The sequence below is a fragment of the Camelus ferus genome, chromosome 34 (genome assembly GCF_009834535.1).
Source record: "Camelus ferus isolate YT-003-E chromosome 34, BCGSAC_Cfer_1.0, whole genome shotgun sequence".
NCBI lineage: Eukaryota > Metazoa > Chordata > Mammalia > Artiodactyla > Camelidae > Camelus > Camelus ferus.
The window spans coordinates 15,891,625-15,910,767 of NC_045729.1; the positions used below are offsets into that span (position 1 = coordinate 15,891,625).

The 19,143-nt window shown below is 39.9% G+C and overlaps 1 protein-coding gene across 3 annotated transcripts in view; it reads right to left on the reverse strand.

Annotated features, from left to right (window-relative positions):
- The window catches only part of SLC2A3 (solute carrier family 2 member 3), a 59,654-nt gene that overhangs the window by 13,566 nt on the left and 26,945 nt on the right, over nt 1-19,143 (reverse strand). The gene's annotated exons all lie outside the window — the stretch shown is intronic.

The window sequence follows — 19,143 nt, forward strand, 5'->3', positions numbered from 1 at the left end:
AAAGAGAGAGAATTTTGCTCGAGGGTTAACTGGACAAGTGTATCTTTCTTCGAGGTTTTGATTGAGGGCCTAGAATTCAAACAGATACTACTGGACTTGGAACAAACCACGTTATATTGTCTCTGTTCTTTAAAAGAGGATTTTTAAAAATTGAAGTATAGTTAACTCACATTATATTACTTTTAGGTGTACAACATAGTGATTCAGTTTTTTTATACATTACAAATATACACCGCTAAATGGGGATATTTTCTGAACCTCATGGTTAGCTGAGAGAACTGGGGATGAGTGAAACGTGACTTCCGTGAGGCCACCCCTCTCCTCCCCCACTTCATCCCGGTTTTCCAGGAAATACCCAGCCTAGGGGCCCCTTTAGTTACCACAGCAACGGGATTTAGCAGCCAAGGGACAAAGAATATCCTGTATGGCAGCGCTGTCCAACAGAAACTCAATTTGCGCCATTTATGGAATATTAAATTTTCTAAGTAGCTTCATCAAAACTTTTAAAAGAAAAAATTTTTAAGAAACAAGAGAAATTAATTTGAATAATTATTTGACCTGATATATGCAAAAGAATATCAGCTGAGCATATACATCAATATAAAAACATTAAGATAGTTTACTTTTTTTCTACTAAGTCTTCAAAATTCAGTGTATGTCTTACATTTACCGCACATCTCCATTTTAGGCCCTAAGTTTTCCACAGCTGCAGAAATATTTCGTTCTAATCAAGACAACAAAGTTGTGTTTAATAGGAAACTATTTTAAACTGCTTCCATTTTAATAAAAATTAAACTGTATTCAATATCTTGTAATAACCTAGAATGGGAAAGAATTTGAAAAAAAAAACAGATATATGTATAACTGAATCATTTTGCTGTGCACCTGAAACATAAATGAACTATACTTCAATGAATTTTTTAAAGTTAAAAACGTAATTAAAATTAGCAATTCAGTTCCCCAGCCGCACTCACCAGTCACAAGAGGCTCAAGGCTGGACCTTGAAGCGTTAGAGGAAGACAAACCCTCTCCCGTTTCTTTCTTCATTCGTTTTTAGCTCTGACTTTTTGTCTCACAGTGTCATTCTTGGCTCGAAATCACTTTGTCTTTTCTTTCTCCCTCTCTCTAGCCTTAGAATAATTATTCTTTAATGTTTTGCAAGATCAAATGGCACCAGTGAAAGTAAAAAGCAGGTTTTTCCAACCCCCTGCATTTACTCAGAGCAGGCCCCCATGTAATTCCAGTACACAAGTTATTTTTCCAATGTCTATTGAAAGAATCAATGAAATAATTGTAAAAACCTAGGATTATGCTTGTCCTAAAATAAGTTGTGTAAAAGCAGTATGGTGAAGCCATACCGAGGGTGGAGTTTTAAATGTTTGAAATCTGTAGGTATTTTCTTGATGGCAGAAAAGCAGGGAGGGTGAAAGGGAGAGGGATCTGAAACACGCCTTTTCTCTGGGTAAACTCAGTCTGAGAAAATTGCCTTTAAGAAAGCTAAGCAGGCTGGAAGGAAGAGAGAACCTTCTACTTTTAGCAGGATATATTTTTAAAAGGTAACAGCTGGAATTCAACTCAATCTCAGGGACCTAGAAGTGGGCCGAATGTATTGAGACAAATCCTCCTTGAGCAAGTGGGACCTAATAAGATCCTGCTTCTCAGAAACCAGGTCAGTGACCTGACATGTCCCCAAGGTAGCAAGGACCTCGGAGTTAGGCAATCCTAGCTCTGGGCAACAGGTAACAGTTGCTCAATAGGACAGTTTGCTGGTATGTTGGGGGCACTGGCTGGTGGGCTGGGGTCTCGGCTGCATCTTGGACGTAGCCCCACCGGATTCAAAGCTCCACTCAGTCAGGAGCCGCAGCTCTGCCCATTAGTCTAGTGGGAGCACGCCAGGGGAGGCCAGCAAAGTGAGTGTCCTAAAGCAGGTCTCCTGTGTCATTTGATTCCTGTGAGATGTTCTTCCATCTTCACTGAAAACGAGAGGAAACGTGGTGGGTAAATTCCAAAATGGAATTTCAACATGAAATCCTCACCTGATAATATAATGTAAGGTCTGCTTGGAAGAAAGGGAATGAATGGAATCATGATCTGAAATCTCTTAGATCCAAATGCAGGTTTCTGCCGACCCACTGTGACTCTCAGTCGCAGCACTGAGCTGCTCTGTGGGACGATGTTTGGTAATGTGATAGCCACATAGGAAAACAAATAGACCCCAAATCCTAAAAGCAGGTAACAAAGGGCTGTAAACATTTTTACCTTGTCAAGGTAAAGACAGGGAAAACCGCCTCTTTCACAGAACAATGCAAATGGCATTTCAAGGCACACAAAAAAAGCTAGTGACGGCTCTAAAGATTGCCAAAGTTAACTCTACTCTTTGCTCGTATTTTTTTTTTTAAATAAAACTAGTTTATTCTCTTATAGTTCTCAAGAGCACTGATTCTCATTCACTGCTTTCTAGGAGGACTAAGCCGTCTTTTAGGTATTTTTTAACTTAAATATAATTTATATTTTAAATATCATGGTTGAATGGATCATTTCTACACTAAACACAATGTCTAGACTGATTTTTTCTTGCTCGTATTTGTAACATTTCTCATAAGGAACAACTTTGCACAGAATGTTATTTGAATCTTCTTTTATTAGTTAGGTGTAGGTGGAGTTCATCTTGAATCTGAAAACAGTGTGAAAAATAAACTCTCGGGGTGAAGAAAGAAAAAATTTGAGAAATGTCGATTTTCCTGTCTGAACTAGGTTTCAGCTATTCATCACTCCAATTGATCCTGAAGGACTGAATCCCAGCTCCCAGATCCTTATCACTTTCTAAGGCGTCTTCCCTCCTCTCATTTCCTTCCAAAATTAATCCTATCACACACCACTGCTAAAAGAATTACCCCAAATTAAAATTTTAATCATGTCATCTCCTAATCAAATGACTTCAATGGTTATTGAATAAAATCTAGATCAGTGCTGTCCAGCAGAAATATGTGAGCCACATATGAAATTAAAAATTTTCCAGTAGCCATTTAAAAAAAAAGAAATGAGTTGTCATGTTTAATATTTTATTTAATCTAATATACTCCAAATATTCTCATTTCAACACATAACTAATATGAAAAATTATTGAGATATTTTACTCTCTTTTTCTGGGACTAGATCTTCAAAATCCAATCTGTATTTTACACTCACAGCTTATCTTAATTGGGACACTAAGTTTTCAACAATCAGAGTGAAATGTGTTCCTATTAATAAAGCTGTGTTTAACAAAAAACATTTTACATTGCTTCAATTTTTTTAAAATTAAGTATAGTCGATTTACAACATTTTATTAGTTTCAGGTGTACAGCATGGTAATTCAATATTTTAATAGGTCACACTCCATTTAAAGTTATTGTAAAACACTGCCTATTATTCCTTGTGCTGTATAATATATCTCTGTAGCTTATTTATTTTATATGTAGGAGTTTGTGCCTCTTAATCGCCTACCCTTATTTTGCCCCTCCCCCCTTCTCTGTCCCCACTGGTAACCAAACGCTAGTTTGATCTCTGTATCTGTGAATCTGTTTCCGTTTTTTTATATTCATTTATTTTTTAGATTCCATACGTAAGTGGTAACATACAGTATTTGTCTTTCTCTGTCTACACTGCTTCGCTTAGTGCTGGACATGTAAATAAAAAACTGAATGAACACATGAACAAATTGAAACTTAATCAGCACCTGAGTTCCTACTAAGGCAGTTGCTTGAGGGATGCGTTAGAGTCACCCAAACAGGATGAGGCTGGCAGTGGAAGTAAACTTAGTGAGCACATTGGCCGATAATCAATGATGTGGGCTTCCTTCCCTCTGCGTGCCTGCAGAGCTATCACTGAGTTATCTAGGAGAGCACTTCTGCAAGACTAAAACCACAAACTCAGCGTGCTGATAACTGACACACTGAAATCCTTCCACGTGGTACGATGAAATCCCTCCACATGGGACAAAAATCTGGGGAATCTGGTCATTGTATAATATAAGTGTTCTCATCAATACTTTGGGTACAAACTTTTAGTTTTTAAGTGCTTAGCACATAAAAAGCTTTGATGTTTGTTGTATTGATTACAGAGCATAGATAGAAACAATCTGCATCTTTAGCCATCTTTGTCACTCATAGGCATTAAAACATTATCTTTAATTGTAACAGTAGATGTCTTAATGTTGACCAAAATTCTTTCTGAATTTCATCTAAAGGAATTTAAAATTTTGCCTAATATATATAATAGATATATATATAAAACTAGTCTCTAATACGAGGATCTGCTGTGAGCTCTGACTGGCAAGGAGAGCAGCAGTGGTGTGTTGGAGCCAGCCCTCCACACTGCTCCCTGACTGTTCAGGGAGGTCATGTTGGTAGCTGTAAATCTATCACAGTGGGGGTAAACTGGCAAATGCCACAAATCAGAGTTTTTTTAGTTAGTTAGTTTGTTTGTTTGTTGAAGCACTGACTTAACAGTGACCCCACGGAGAGTAAGTAATGCTTCTTAGAGAAGTAGCTGATTCCATATCTGGGGCTAAGCCACAGAAGATGAGCCTGGGACATCTTACTCGTCAGGAAGCAAAGATGTTTTCAAAGATCAATGTGGTCATGTCAAAAGGACAGAGGAGCCAATTTAAAAGGGACTCTCACAGGCCAAAGTTAAGATAGTTTGGGCCTCAAAAAGAGAATATTGTCTGAGTTTAACTTATTGTAAATCTGAAGAATCCATAATGATACCAAAAGGGGGGAGTTATATCAAGTATTCTAAAAAGAAAGTGAAAAGAAGAGAATGTATTTCTGCTAAATCTCATTATTCAATCAAGTTTACTCATTTATTTTATTCATGAATAATATGGAAACAAGGGACTCTAATTGTACCAATTAGAAGGCATTTTCTGACCCAAGGGGACTATTGGTAGAATGATTTTCTGAGTATGACCTCAAGTCAGAGGCAGATGTAATGCCCTTAATTTAAGTGGATGTAACTGTAAGTATACCTAACAAGTGCACATTCCTGGGAATATGAAAGAATAAAAAATCCTATCCAGGCCAAGGGTCATCAAAGTTATATTTCTTAGTATCTCAACAAGTTCAAGACCTTGAAGTTATGGCTACTGTGAAATAAAAAGACTTGTGACTGTCAGAATTGAGGTTTTGTCAGTCCATGTGGGCTGCTCCAAATCTCTTGGCTCTAGGTTGAAAGGCAGATGAGAATGCTACAAGAGCAGGGCTACTGCACTGTCCAGATTCCAAGACAAGTTGCACAGGGCCAAAATGTTGGACAGGCTCATTGGTTTTGGTGTTTGAATCAGGAGACCAGCCTGGACTTGTGACAAGCCCATATTTCCACCAACAAATGCCAGGGGGTCTGCTGGGCACCTCCTCTAGCTTTTTGACTGTATCTTCTGTAGCATATGAAAGAAAGTCATCTATGTTTACAAGTCATAAAACAAACTAGGATCGGGAACAGCCAAAAAAAAAAAAAAAAAAAAAAAAAAGAATTGAGGTTTTAAGGTTACTAATTTTTAGAAAGACTTCAGATTCTTTCCATCTATAATATATAATTTATTTAATACACACTTATTAAACACTATGTTAAACTGAGCTACTAAGGAAAACAATGACCATACCAATTAACATGCATTATGGACTAATGACTCTGACGAGACAGAAAGAACCCATCTTATTAAATGAGAAAATAGCTTGCCTAGGGCTGCACGCATAGCTGGTTAATGACGTTGACCAGACTTCAACCTAGGCAGCTGGCTGCAAAGTCCTTGCTCTTAGAAACTACACGTACCCCCTCGCGTGACGGTCAGTCTGGTTCCTACTGTTCTCCCACATACACCTTAACATGTCTACTGTACCTGACTACTTACCGATTTTGAACCATTTGTGCTTGTTTGCTAGGGCTGGATAGGATAATAAGAAATACATTTGGTCTTTGTCTACGTTCCGGGCTTAAAATCTCCTAAAACCATTGGAATTTCCTGAGTGGTAGGAAAGTCTGTTATTCATAAGGAGCTCTTTTGGGGCACACCTAAATTATGCTAATGAGGTGCATTAGGGTGGGGTGCTAAGCACGCACTTTGGGACGTGCTTAGCTATATCCTCCCTCTGTTCTTACTCTTTAATACTACAAGCTATACTCTTAATCTAAATAGGTATCTTGAAATGCATGCTTTTGGTCAATATTTTATCTTTTAGAACATTTCTTTTTATGCATTTCAGTCTGGTGCCAATTTTAAAGAGGGCATAATAACCCATCATATCTGTGGGGGATATGTCCCAGACATCTAGTGGATGCCTGAAACCGTGATTAGTACCAAACCCTACATAGACTATGCTTTTTCCTGTACGTGCACATGTTTATACAGCGTGGCTACAGTGGACAAGGGCATGGTTCACTCCCTGGGTGAGGCAGAGCAGGACGACACAAGATTTCATCATGCTACTCATACTCAGAAAGGCATGCAATTTTAAACTTATGAATTATTTCTGGAATTTCCATTTTATATCTTCAGACTGCAGTTGTGGGTAACTGAAACCTCAGAGAGCAAAACACTGAATAAGGGGAGATTACTATACTTTCTAAGTGTACTTAGCATAAACGAGTCTATTCCTATACCGTATTATTGCATATATTACTTAAAATATTCTGAATATCTGATCCATTTTAAGTGATGAATAAATGCTTGTTGAGAAAACCGAATAAATGAATGGTGATCAGAGAGTAATTTCTCAGGATTTGAATAGAATTTAATGTAGTTTTAATTGTATTTATAGTCTGAATGTCTCTAAAAAGGATATGTTAATAATTTTTATTTCTTAAAAATACTCATTTGATGAAAATAGGTGATTAAAGTTTAATATTACCCAATCTTAAGATGACCAATTCCCTCCTAATTCATTCTAAAAGTTCAGCATTAACCTAATACCAAAATAAAGACAGCAAAAGAAAAGACAGCTACAAACCAATAGCTCTCATGAGCACAGATGCTAAAATCCTTAACAAAATATTAGCAAAATTTAATATAACAATGAATAAAAAGAATTATACACTGTGACCAACTGGGATTTATCCCAGGTATGCAAGGCTGATTCAGTATTTGAAAATCAGTTAATGTAATCCACCACATGAGAAGGCTAAAAAAGAAAAATCACATGATCATATCAATATATACAGAAAAAGTCCAGAAACTAACATAACATTGTAAATCAACTATATGTCAATAAAAAAAACTGTTTTAAATAAAAGAAAAAAGCATTTGAAAAAATCTAAAATAAACAAACAAAAAACAATTTAAAAAAAAAAACCCTAAGATAACAACATACTTAAATAATTGAGAAACTCAAAGCTTTCCCACTAAGATCAGGAACAAGGTAAGGTTGTCCCCTCTCACCACTCCTTTTCAATATTGTTCTAGAACTACTAGCTCATGTAATAAGATGAGAAAAGAAAATAAAAGGTATATAAATTGAGGAGGATAAATAAAACTGGCTTTGATTGAACATAATATGATTGTTTATGCTTTGAATGAGTCCCATAAAAACATTCCTGTAACTAATAAACTACTATCGCAAAGTTGCAAGATACAAAACTAAATCATGTTCCTATATACCAGCAATAAAAAAGTGGAATTTGAAATTAAAAAAGCAACACCATTTATATTAGCATCCCAAAAAAGGAAATATCAGGAACTATATTTAATGGCTTGTAGTAACCTGTAATGAAAAAGACACTAAAAAGATCACTGGTTGCCAGTGGTTGAGAGTGGGTGATGAGAGGAGTAATGGATAGTTGGAGCACAGAAGTTTCAAAGGCAGTGAAAATATTCTATATGACAATGTAATGGATACATGTCATTGCACATTTGTCCAAATCCCCAGAATGTACAAGACCAAAAATGAACCCTAATGTAAAACACAGACTTTGGGTGATTGTGATGTGGTAGTGTAGGTTCATCAGCTGTGACAAGTGTACCTCTCTGGTGGGAGATGTTTATAATGGGAGTGGTGATGCATTTTGGGGGACAGAAGGTATATGGAAAATCTCTGTACTTTCCTTTTATTTATTTTATTTTTTTATTTTAATGGAGGTACTGAGGATTGAACCCAAGATCTCATGCATGCTAAGGAAACGCTCTTCCACTAAGCTACACCCTTCCCCCAAAGTCTTCATTCCTTTTTGTAAACCACAATGCCAACTAAAAATTTGTAATCTGTCTCTTGTCAATTTCACAACACAGTTCACCTTTTAAGCCCTACCTAATCAGTCAGCTAGGGTTGCTCCTTGTCAATTCTGTAATAAAATCCAATTCTTAATTTCTCTTGAAAAATTAATCAGTTCATAAGAGTGGCCTATGAAGAGAACAATGAATTTTGCTGTTTAATACCATACCCTAAACTTCTTTGAATATATGTCCTTATTTAATATTTTCTCCTCAGAAACTTCATTTCATGCTTTTAAGTCTGTTACCAATGCCAAGCAACTTTTTTCTCGAGCAAGTACGTTTTAATACTTGGCAGAGTGTAAACTGATTCTGCCATACCATAGCATCATGTATCCTACACTTACTGCTAACAGTCAATAACAATATGTCCAAATACATTCTAAGCAATCTCTGCAAGAATAAACAGATCACCAAGGTTGACAAAGGCAGATATGAAGAAAAAAGAAGAACCAGGCTACTAAGAGGGGAAGTGAGTTTCTATGTCACAATTCAAACTAAAAGAAACTACCTTATACTATAGCTGCCCACAGTTCAGCCCCAAACTCTCCCCAAAAGACACCTCACCAAAGATTTTAAATGGAAAATTCCAGAAACAAATAATTCATAAGTTTAAAATTGCATGCCGGTTCGGAGGAGCATGATGAAATCTTGTGTCATCCTGCTCCGTCCCAGCCAGGGAACGAAGTGCCAAACAAATTCTGAAGAATAAGCAGCAGAGAAAAACCTCAGACTCTCTCCAGTGTTTTCATAACTGGGCTTCTTCCAGGATTAGAGAAAAAAATCAACACCTTCCTCGAGAGCATCTCAGTGCTTCCCTGCCATGATCACCACTGAAGCAGAAGCTTCCTTCTCCGGCACCTCCCCTTCCTGAGCTGCCCTGGGCGGGGCACGGTTAGCTTCCTAACCCGCAGCAGAGGCTTGGCACTGTGAAGCTATCTATTTCCCCTTATTGGCAACACTAGGTGAGGCGAGAGAATAATTACAGTGTAGTGTAGTTGACTAAACAGAGGGTTTGAAGTCAAAAGAGTGAAATCCGAGTCCCAGCTCTGGAACATGAACTAGACTTTGCACATCTGAACCAGTCACTTCTCTGCTTCAGTTTCAGTATTTAACTGGAGGTCATAATACACAGCTCAAAGAATTATTCAGAGAAATAAGACAATACAAGTGGGAAAACAAAACCTGATAAACTCTAAAGCCCTAGCAAATATTCATTTATATATTTTTCATTACATATTTTTCATCGACTGTTTATTGAGTACCTACTGTATGCTAGCTACAGTTCCAGGCGCAAGCAATACAAATGCCACTAAGACAAAGTCCCTACCTTCACGGAGCTTAAATTTTAATGCAGGAGGCATATGTGAAGGTTAACTCTATTTCTCAACCTGGCCGGGCCACCGTACCTAGATATTTGGTCAAACGTTATTCTAGGATGTTTCTGTGGGGGTATTTTTGGATGAGATCTACACTCAAGTGATATATTTTGAGTAAAGCAGATTGCCCTCTATAATGCGGGTGGGTCTAAGTTGAAGGCCTGAAAAGAACAAAGACCTGACACCTCCCTCCGCCCCGTCCACCCCCACTGCCCACCCAGGCTAGAAGGATTCTACCAGCAGACTGCCTTTGGACTTCAAGTGTGACATCAGCGCTTCCCGGGGCCCTGGCTTGACGGCTTTTGCCCTTGAACTTGCGGCACTGGTTTTTCCTTGGTCTCCGGCCTGCCAACCCACCCTGCACATTTTGGTCTTGCTGGCTTCTATAATCGCATGAGCAAATCCCTTAGAGCAAATCTTTCTCTATATGCAAGTATCTTCTGCTTTTTGAAAGTTTGCTTTATGCCACTGCACTTTCTTGAAAGACCTACATTAGTACCTGTTTTTCTTAACCAAAAGAATTCTGAAGAGGATTTTTGTTTTTAGGAAAAAAGGTGAAAAGTGACAACAGCATCACGCATTTGTTTTGCAGCGAGCCGCCAGAGGCAGCGCAGCCCGAACATCAAGAGCGGCACCACCAAGCTTATTCCCAGGATCTTTACTCGGCATTTCAGCATCTCACTGCCGTAGCTTTGAACTATGTCCTGAGCCTCTGTGCCTCACCATTTTTTTTTAATTGAAGTATAGTTGGCTTACAGTGTTGTGTTAATTGCTGGTGTACAGCATAGTGATTCAGTTATATATCTATATATATATATTCCTTTTCAGATTCTTTTCCATTATAGGCTATTACAAGGTATTGAATATAGTTCCCTGTGCTCTGCAGTGGGACCTTGTTTATCTATTTTATATGTAGTAGTGTGTATCTGCAAATCCTGAACTCCCAGTTTATCCTTCCTTGCCCCCTTACCCCCTGCTAAGCATAAGTTTGTTTTCTATGTCTGTGGGTCTGCTTCTGTTTTGTAAATAAATTCATGTGTCATTTTTTTAGACTCCACATATAAGGGCTATCATATGGTATTTATCTTTCTCTTTCTGGCTCACTCCCCTTAGTTTGACGATCTCCAGGTCCATCCCTGTTGCTGCCTGAGCTTTATCTTGATTTATTTTGTGCACGTGTTAGCAAGATGTGTCTTAAGGTAACTGCTTCTTTGTTTTATGCCATTTCAGCTTATGAAACGTTTCACAGGAACGCTCTATAATGGGGAAATGGGGAAAACCTGTATTTACACATACTGTTGGTTCTGTTGCTCTGCAGAACCCTAATACAGATTTTGGTACCATGAAGTGGGGGTCCTGCTGTAACAAACTCCTAAAGATGTGAGTGGAGGCTGGACGAGTTTTGAGATACACACTAGAAAACCTTGAAGAAATTGTCAGTAGAGGCATGAATGTTACAGGTGATTCTTCTGGTTAAGTCTCAGATAGAAATAAGGAACATATTGGAAATTGGAAGAAAGTTGATCCTTGTTTGAAAGTATCAAGAGACTTGGCAGAATTGTGTTTTAGTGTTTTATGGAAGGCAGAATTTGTGATAAAACAGGCCTTTTCAGCTGAAGAGATCCCTAAGCAAAGTACTAAAGGTATGGTTTCCCCTTCTGCTTATAGAAATGTGAGAGGCAAGAGGTACACTGAAGGAAGAATTGTTAGGCAAAAAGGAACCAGAAATTGAAGACTTGGGAAAGTCTTACCCTATCCGTATTGCAAAAGACCAGAGTTTGCTCTGGAGAGGACACCAAGGGTGTGGCTGGAAAATCACTTGATAAACAGAAAAAGGAGTGAAATTCTTTGATTTAATCAGCTATCTCAGCAGGATCTAGGAATAGAGATGGTGTTCTATCAGCAGAAATACTGCCAGATTAGATTAAAAGACAGAGATAAGGCAAACTGAAGTAAGTCTCTCGGGCTCTGAGGTTCTACATGACGGGCCAATAGAGCTATCAGCACATGTTACCCCTCAGTGCAAAGGGGGAGACCCTGACTCAGATACCAGCCACCGCTCTCACCACAGACCCAAAGCACACAGGCCCTCAAAGCAAGGCTACCTCCTCCACAGTCAGGCAGGCGCCCTGGGCTGAGAGGCAACAAGGCTGGCCCCTCAGTGGGCCTGGAGGGTCAGATCACTAAGCTAATGAGGATTATTTATCCCTGAGACTTGAAATCTAATGGAACATCGATTTCTTGGCTATAACACCAAAAGCTCAGGCAACAAAAGCAAAAACAGACAAATGCAACTGCATCAAGCTTAAAAACTTCTGTTCATCAAAGGACACAATCAACAGAGTGAAAAGGTGACCTACGGAATAGGAGAAAAGATGTGTAAATCATGTATCTAATAAGGGGTTAATGTCCAGAATACATAAAGACCTCAACAACAAAACATCAAATAACCCAATCAAAAAATGGGCAAAGAACTTGAACAGACATATCATCAAAGATGATATACAAAGGACAAGAAGCATATGAAAAGATGCTCAACATCATTAATCAACAGAGAAATGCGAATTAAAACTGCAATGAGATAATCGCTTCACACTCAAGAAGATGGCTACCATCAAAAAACAAACCAAAAGAAAACCATACAGAAAATAACAAGTGTTGGGGAGAATGTGGAGAAGCTGGAACTGCTGTGTGCTGTTGGGAGGACTGTAAAATAGTGCAACTGCTGTGGAAAACAGGCAGTTCTTCAGAAAATTAAAAACAGAACTACCATGTGATCTAGTAATCTCACTGCTAGCTATGGAAAGTACTGAAAGCAAGGGCTGGAAGAGACGCCCGCGCAGCCATGTTCACAGGAGCACTATTCACAGTAGCCAAAGGTGGAGCAACCCAGGTGTCCATCCGTGAACAAATGGGTAAACAAACTGTGGTCTGTACAGACAATGGAATGGTATTCAGTCTTAAAAAAAAAAAAAGGAAATCTTGTCACATCCTACAACATGGATGAACCTTGAGAACATTTTGCTGAGTGAAATAAGTCAGCCACAAAAGGACAAATACTGTATGATTCCACTTATACGAGGTACCTACAGTGGTCAGACTTAGAGACACAGGAAGTAGGACGGTGGTTGCCTGGAGCTGGAGAGAGGGAGAAAAAGAGAGCTGCTGTTTAATGGGTACAGAGCTCCAATTTTGCAAGATGAGAAAGTTCTGGAGATCTGTTTCATAACCATATGAACATACTTAACACTGCTGAAATGTACACTTAAAAATGGTTAGGATGGTGAATTTTACGTTATGTGTTTGTTATCACAATGAGAAACAAAATGGAAAAAAAAATCCAATGAAATTTACTTTGTCAGGTTTTGGACTTGTTTGGGATCCTTCACTCCTTTCAATTTCTCCCATTTTGGAATGGGACTGTCTGCCCTACACCTGTCCCACCACTGTGTTTTGGAAGGACATAACTTGTCTGGTTTCATAGGTACATAGCTGGAGGGGAATTTTGCCTCAGGTTGAATAATATCTCGAGTCTCATCCACACCTGATTTAAATGATACTCAGATGAGACTTTGGACTTGGAATTGATACTGAAATGGATTAAGACTTTGGGGGCTGTTGGGATGGGATGGAAGTAAATGTCTTTTACATGTGAGAAGGAGAGGAATTTCTGGGGGGTAAGAGAGCGGGGTGTTATGGATTGAACTGTGTCCTCCTAAAATTCATATGTTGAGCCCCAAACCTCCAGTACCTTAGAATGTAACTATCTTTGGAGATGAGGTTGTTAAGTTTAGTGAGGTCATAAGAATGGGACTCTAATCCAGTTATGACTAGTGTTCTTGAAGGAAGAGAATGAGACGCCAGGGAGGTGTGCACACAGAGACAAAGCCGTGAGGACACAGTGAGAAGGCAGTCGTCTGCAGGGAAAGATGTCTCAGGAGAAACCATCCCTGATGTTAGATTTCCAGTCTCCAAAGCTGTTAAGATGTTAAATTTGCTGTGTCAGCCACCCAGCCTCTGGTATTTTGTTACGGTAGCCCTCGCAGACTTACACACCAGACAATAAACAAGCAAATAAATACATAATGACATGTAATGTTAAGGGGGCACTCGGAAGAACAGTATAGCAAAGTAAGGTAATAAAGAGTTGGGAAGGAGGGTTATTTAAGATACGGTGGTGAGGGTTGATCTCAGTGGAGATGACATTTGAACAGAGACCTGAATGACATGAGGGAGCAAATCTTGGGAGCATTTATGAGTACAGTCTTCCAAAGAGAAGGCGCTTCAAATACAAAGACACCAAGAGAAGGAGCCAAAAGGCTAATGTGCAGGAGTGGAGTGAACGAGGGGCAGAGAGGTAGGAGGAATGACACTGAGAGGTGAGCAGGAGTCTGATCACGCAGGGCAATGGGACGCAATGGCGAGGATCCTGGATTATATTTTAAGTGTAACAGAGAGCCAGGAAGCTACGAAGCCATTTTAGTTCTTTTGGGGTGATGGAGTAACATTGGTTGATTTGTGTTTTTGTTTTTTTTTTTAAGTATTTGCTGTTGAATGGAGAAGATGCTGGAATAGAACAGAATGGAAACACAGAGACCAACTAGGAGGCTCCTGGTCCAGGTGAGAAATGTTGAGGGTGTGGACAACGGTAGTAGTGGTGGAAGCAGTGACTTGCTGGATCTGAAATATATATTCAAGATAGGGAACCAACAGGATTAACTAACAACCTAGCTGTTGGGTGGGAGAGAGGAAAAAGGAGTCAAAAATGATCCTAAGGGTTTTGGCCTCAGTAACTGGAGAACTGGAGTTCCCATTTATTTCAACAGGGAAAACAGAGCGACAAGGGGTCAAATCAAGAGCTCGGTTTTAGACAGCATCTGAGCTACCGTTAGGTTACGTCCTACAGTACTGCATTAATAACAGGGCACTCTCCTTGTCTTTCTTCCCTAGGTTCTGGGACTTATAAAGATACAAAAGATACAGTTTCTTCTTTATGATCTCCTACCTTTTCAGATTGACTTCTTTCACTTACTCAGATGCATTTAAAGGTCCTGTATGCCTTTTCATGGCTTGGCAGCTCATTTCTTTTGAGTGTTGACTAATATTCGGTTGTCTGGATGGACCATATTTTATCTATTCATCTACTGAAGGACATCCTGGTTGTTTCCAAGTTTTGGCAGTTATGAATAAAGCTGTTTATATATATAAAATGCAGTTTTTGTGCAGATGCGGGTTTTCAAGTTATCTGGATAAATATCAAGGAGTGTGATTGCTGGATTCGAAACAAGTACTTTAATATTTTTTATTCATATGGTTTATTTATGCACAAATTTTAAGAAACTACTACTTATTAAGTTTTGGTGTAGTGCTGAAGAAGAAAAATAGCTACAATTTCTAAAAGACTTACTATGCTCCTCCACTCTTTTTTTTAATTGAAGTATAGTCAGTTACAATGTGTCAATTTCTGGTCTACAGCATAATGTTTCAGTCATACATATACATACATATATTTGCTCTCATATTCATTTTCATTAAAGGTTATTACAAGATATTGAATATAATTCCCTGTGTTATACAGAAGAAATGTGAAACTAGTATTTTAAATGTCAATTTCTACACAAGTGCCAATAGGGAACACAGACTACTGCTCAAAGGAAGCAAAGTTCCCTAAGTTTACTCCAGCAATGCTCTAAGACTATAAATGTCCTTCCTCCTCTGGTGACTAGTCGTCTGACACTATCTCCAGGATACCTGGCCTGGCTTATTTACAGGAACACAGCCACTGAATACCGATAACAAAAGTACTCACACTGACTCACATCCACCCTTTAAAGAAACCCTAAGCAAGTGGCAGTCTGTTGATGAGGCTGGAAGTAAAGCCGCTTTTCAGTACGATGTTTCATAATTAAAGGTCTCTGTTCATTCAGCTGGGCCTTCCCTCACCTTGGTGAGCCCAACCCCTCAGAAGAAACCTGTCAGGCTCTCTAGGAAGAAAAAGGCCATTAAAGCTCTAAGGTGGGGTTTCTTCATAGGGGGTTCAAAGATGGACCAGGCAGATACACAAATCCCCTCAAAGTGAATGCAAGTATTGTATTTCAGGGTACTTTTCTGAGGGGGGAGGAGGACCATAACTTCTTATCACAGCCTCAAAAAAAGTGCAAGACCAGAAAACAGTGGAAAAAGCCGCCAAACCTTGGGTGTGTAGGAGGGGGGAGGAGCAGAATCTGACCTCTCCGGGGTCATCAGATGAACTATGGAGTGGAGACTGCGGGCATTGTCTGCTTTCACAGTGGTGGTCCTCCCCCTCTTGGGGGGAAGGGCTGGGCTCTAATCCCCTCCTGGCGGGGGGGGGGGGGGGGGGGGAGAGTCCCAAGTCCTCTGGGAGTGCAGCAACAGTGCTCTTTACTGCTGAGATACTTCAGCAAAAAATACAACCAGTCCTCAGAACAGGGCACAGTTTGAAGAGACTAAAAATCTTCGCCTTCACTGATCCAAGCGGTCACTGTAATATTTTCGCGTTGCCTTTAGAAACTCAAAGAGATGTGAAGGAGTAAGGGCAAAACTCTCTAGAGCTAAGCTGAGAATCTGTGTTCTCCTCATCAAAACTGTCCACTCCACATGCTGTCAACCAACCGTGCCCAGTGCCAGCCGTGGGCCACGCACTGTTCTAACCACTGTGCTCCTAACCCTTCTATGTCTCCTGCATATCCTCATTTACAAGTGCCACGTGATCTTTCTGTGCCGAGAAAAATCAGCTTCTCTTCTCTAATTTACACATCTTCCTTGCAGATGACAGAGGCCGTTTAGACTTACTGTTTTCAGCTTGAAATTGAATCAGGCAGTCACAGAAATATTTGGATGAGGCGGGCCCAGAAACCAAAGAATCTCTTCTAGTCTGTGTCTATCCTGTAGGTGAGCCCCGCCTGCCCCCGTTTTGGGGGGCGGGGGGAGGTTAGGAGGCTGCTGCGTAAGAGTGCAGACGTGCTGTGTAGAACGTCAGCCAAATCGCCAAGGCAACCAGTTCCATCACTCAGAGCTGACCAAAGTCTCCTGACCCTTATTCTTTTGCTTCTCCCCTCCTCCTACGGAATTTATTTCGTGCTGATGCTACCCAGGGATGCAGGCAATAGCTTTGTCTCCCTCATTGTCCTGTTTTTCCTCATCCTCTGGTTCTTCTACTCCACTGGACATGAATCTGCACAATCTTATGGGTGTGTAAAACCCCAAGTGCTTCTTGCGTGCTGGGATGCAAATTTATTGAATGAATTTGTACCTTTTTCAAAAATGTTTGCAACAAGTGTTGACTTTGATGCCCTGACCCTATAATCCTAGAACCGTTTTAAGTGTTTAAACGGAGGAAGGGATTACTTTGAGTACAATCACAATCTAAATTCTTTAAATATTAGGTTCCAGGTGGACTTTTTAATCCAACTTAATTCCAATTACATGTAAATGGCTGTTTTAAGCTACTTGAAAATAAACAAGTATATACACGTTTTTACACAATTAAGAGGAACAAGATAATCCATTAAATCTCACACCCTCGACAAGGGGCTCTTTAAAGGGTTTGGGTCTTAGCTTGATACGCTCTGGCCAGCTCCCTCTCAGTGCTATTAATAAGCAGAAACAAATCGCCACACTGACAGCAAGAGCGAAGAAGACAGACGGCCCGGAAGAAAATCAACCCATTTATTCATTGATACAGATCTGCTGTGTTGCCAGGCTCAGTTTTAGATACCGGGGGTACTCTGCTAAACAAAGGTGGTGGGAGCACTCCATTCCCTGCTTGCACAGAGCTTAAATCCAAGGGAGTTGGTGTTACACATACACTTTTTACTTTTTATTTATTTATTTTTAAATTATTTTAAAGCAGGTGTAGCTAAGAGCATGGATTCTGGAGGCAGACATCCTGGGTTTAAGTCCTAACTCTGCCACTTACATTGTGTGATTTTGGGAAAGTCATTTAGCCTCACCGTGCTTCCTCATCTGTAAAATGAAGGTAGTAATAGTCTTTCTTACTTTGTAAGACTTGTTATGAGAATCAAATCAGTTAATATGAGTAAACTACTTAGAATACTGACGGTATACATTGTGTCATACAAGTGTTTGTCAAATTAAAGAGAAAACAGGAATCAAACATGTCTAATTCCACAGCTGAATACATACGATCAGAGATAAAGAAGCTACTGCAAGCCGTGGATTAAAGTCTAGAGTTCCTTTTTTTTTAAGGACCTGAAGACTTTCCAAATCTCTCCACTTACTTGGGAGAAGCTCTGTAGCAGTGGTAACAGATTCATGATAACCTGAAGCTGTTTTTATGAAGGGCCAGGTTCTTATGTTACACCATTTGCAGTTCACAGCAATGGTTTAGATTTGGTGTTATCGTCCTGGTTTGTCAGGAGAGCTCCGTGAGTAACTTGCTCTAGCCCCACGGTTGGGGGCAGAGCTCGTCTGGCTGCACTGCACTGTGTACTTGTAGATTAAGAAACAGCCACTGCAGGTCCAGAACAAAGTATCTAGGATAGACAGCGTTTCCCTATCCTCAGCCCCAGCCCTTTTCTCCTAGAACTGGGGCTGTTCTTCCTCCCTTCTTAAGTAGCTGATCACAAACAGGAAGCAGGGCTGGGTGCAGTCAATCAAGGGGCTGATAACTTGGGGCTGTAGATGAACATCCTCCTAAGTGGAGGCTACCTGAGGCCAGCAGCTTGCTGCTTGTCACTGCTGTCTTTGTCAACAAGAGACACCAAAAAAAAAAAGTTGTCTCTTTCAGGAACAGTGGATTTGGAGAACCCAATGCCTGCTTCTGTCCCATCCATAAACTTAAGAATCATTTTTACATTTTTTATGGTTGGGGGAAAAAATCAAGAACAGAACACTATTTCGTGGCTTGTAAAAATGATATAAGACTCAAATGTCAGTATCCATCGGTAAAGTTTTACTGGTACCCAGACACGCTCGCTCATCTGTACATTGTCGATGGTGGCTTCTGTTCTACAACGGCGAGGGGAGTAGTTATGGACAGGACCTCCTGGCCGGCAAAGCCTAAGATATTGAGTATCTGAACCGGGTCAGTAAGGTTTGCCAACTCCTGAGTTAGACAGTAGATGAAGCAGGTGGAATAAGGTCAGAAAATTGTGAAAATTCACAGTGTAGGGTTCTGCTGGGCCCGAGACAGGGGAAAGACTGGAATGGGGCAGCAAAGCTAGAGAAGAGGGTGATGAGGAAAAGAACAGAAGATGGATACATGTTGAGTAAAAAAATCTCTGAGGACTTCTTAGAGAATGCAGAAATGTGGGCCTACTGAGATGGAGATGTAAAAGGGCAGACTAGGCAACAGGAAATTATTTTCCAAATTTCTCTCACTCCACATAATAGGAACTGGGAGAAACACTTACCAGTGTTGAGAGTGACCTCTCAGACTAGTTGCTGTTTCTCAGAGGGCTCATAGGGTCACCTGTCCTTTTTACTTACCTAGGGGCACAGTATAGATGTTATAACACCTAAATCCCTAGGCGGCTA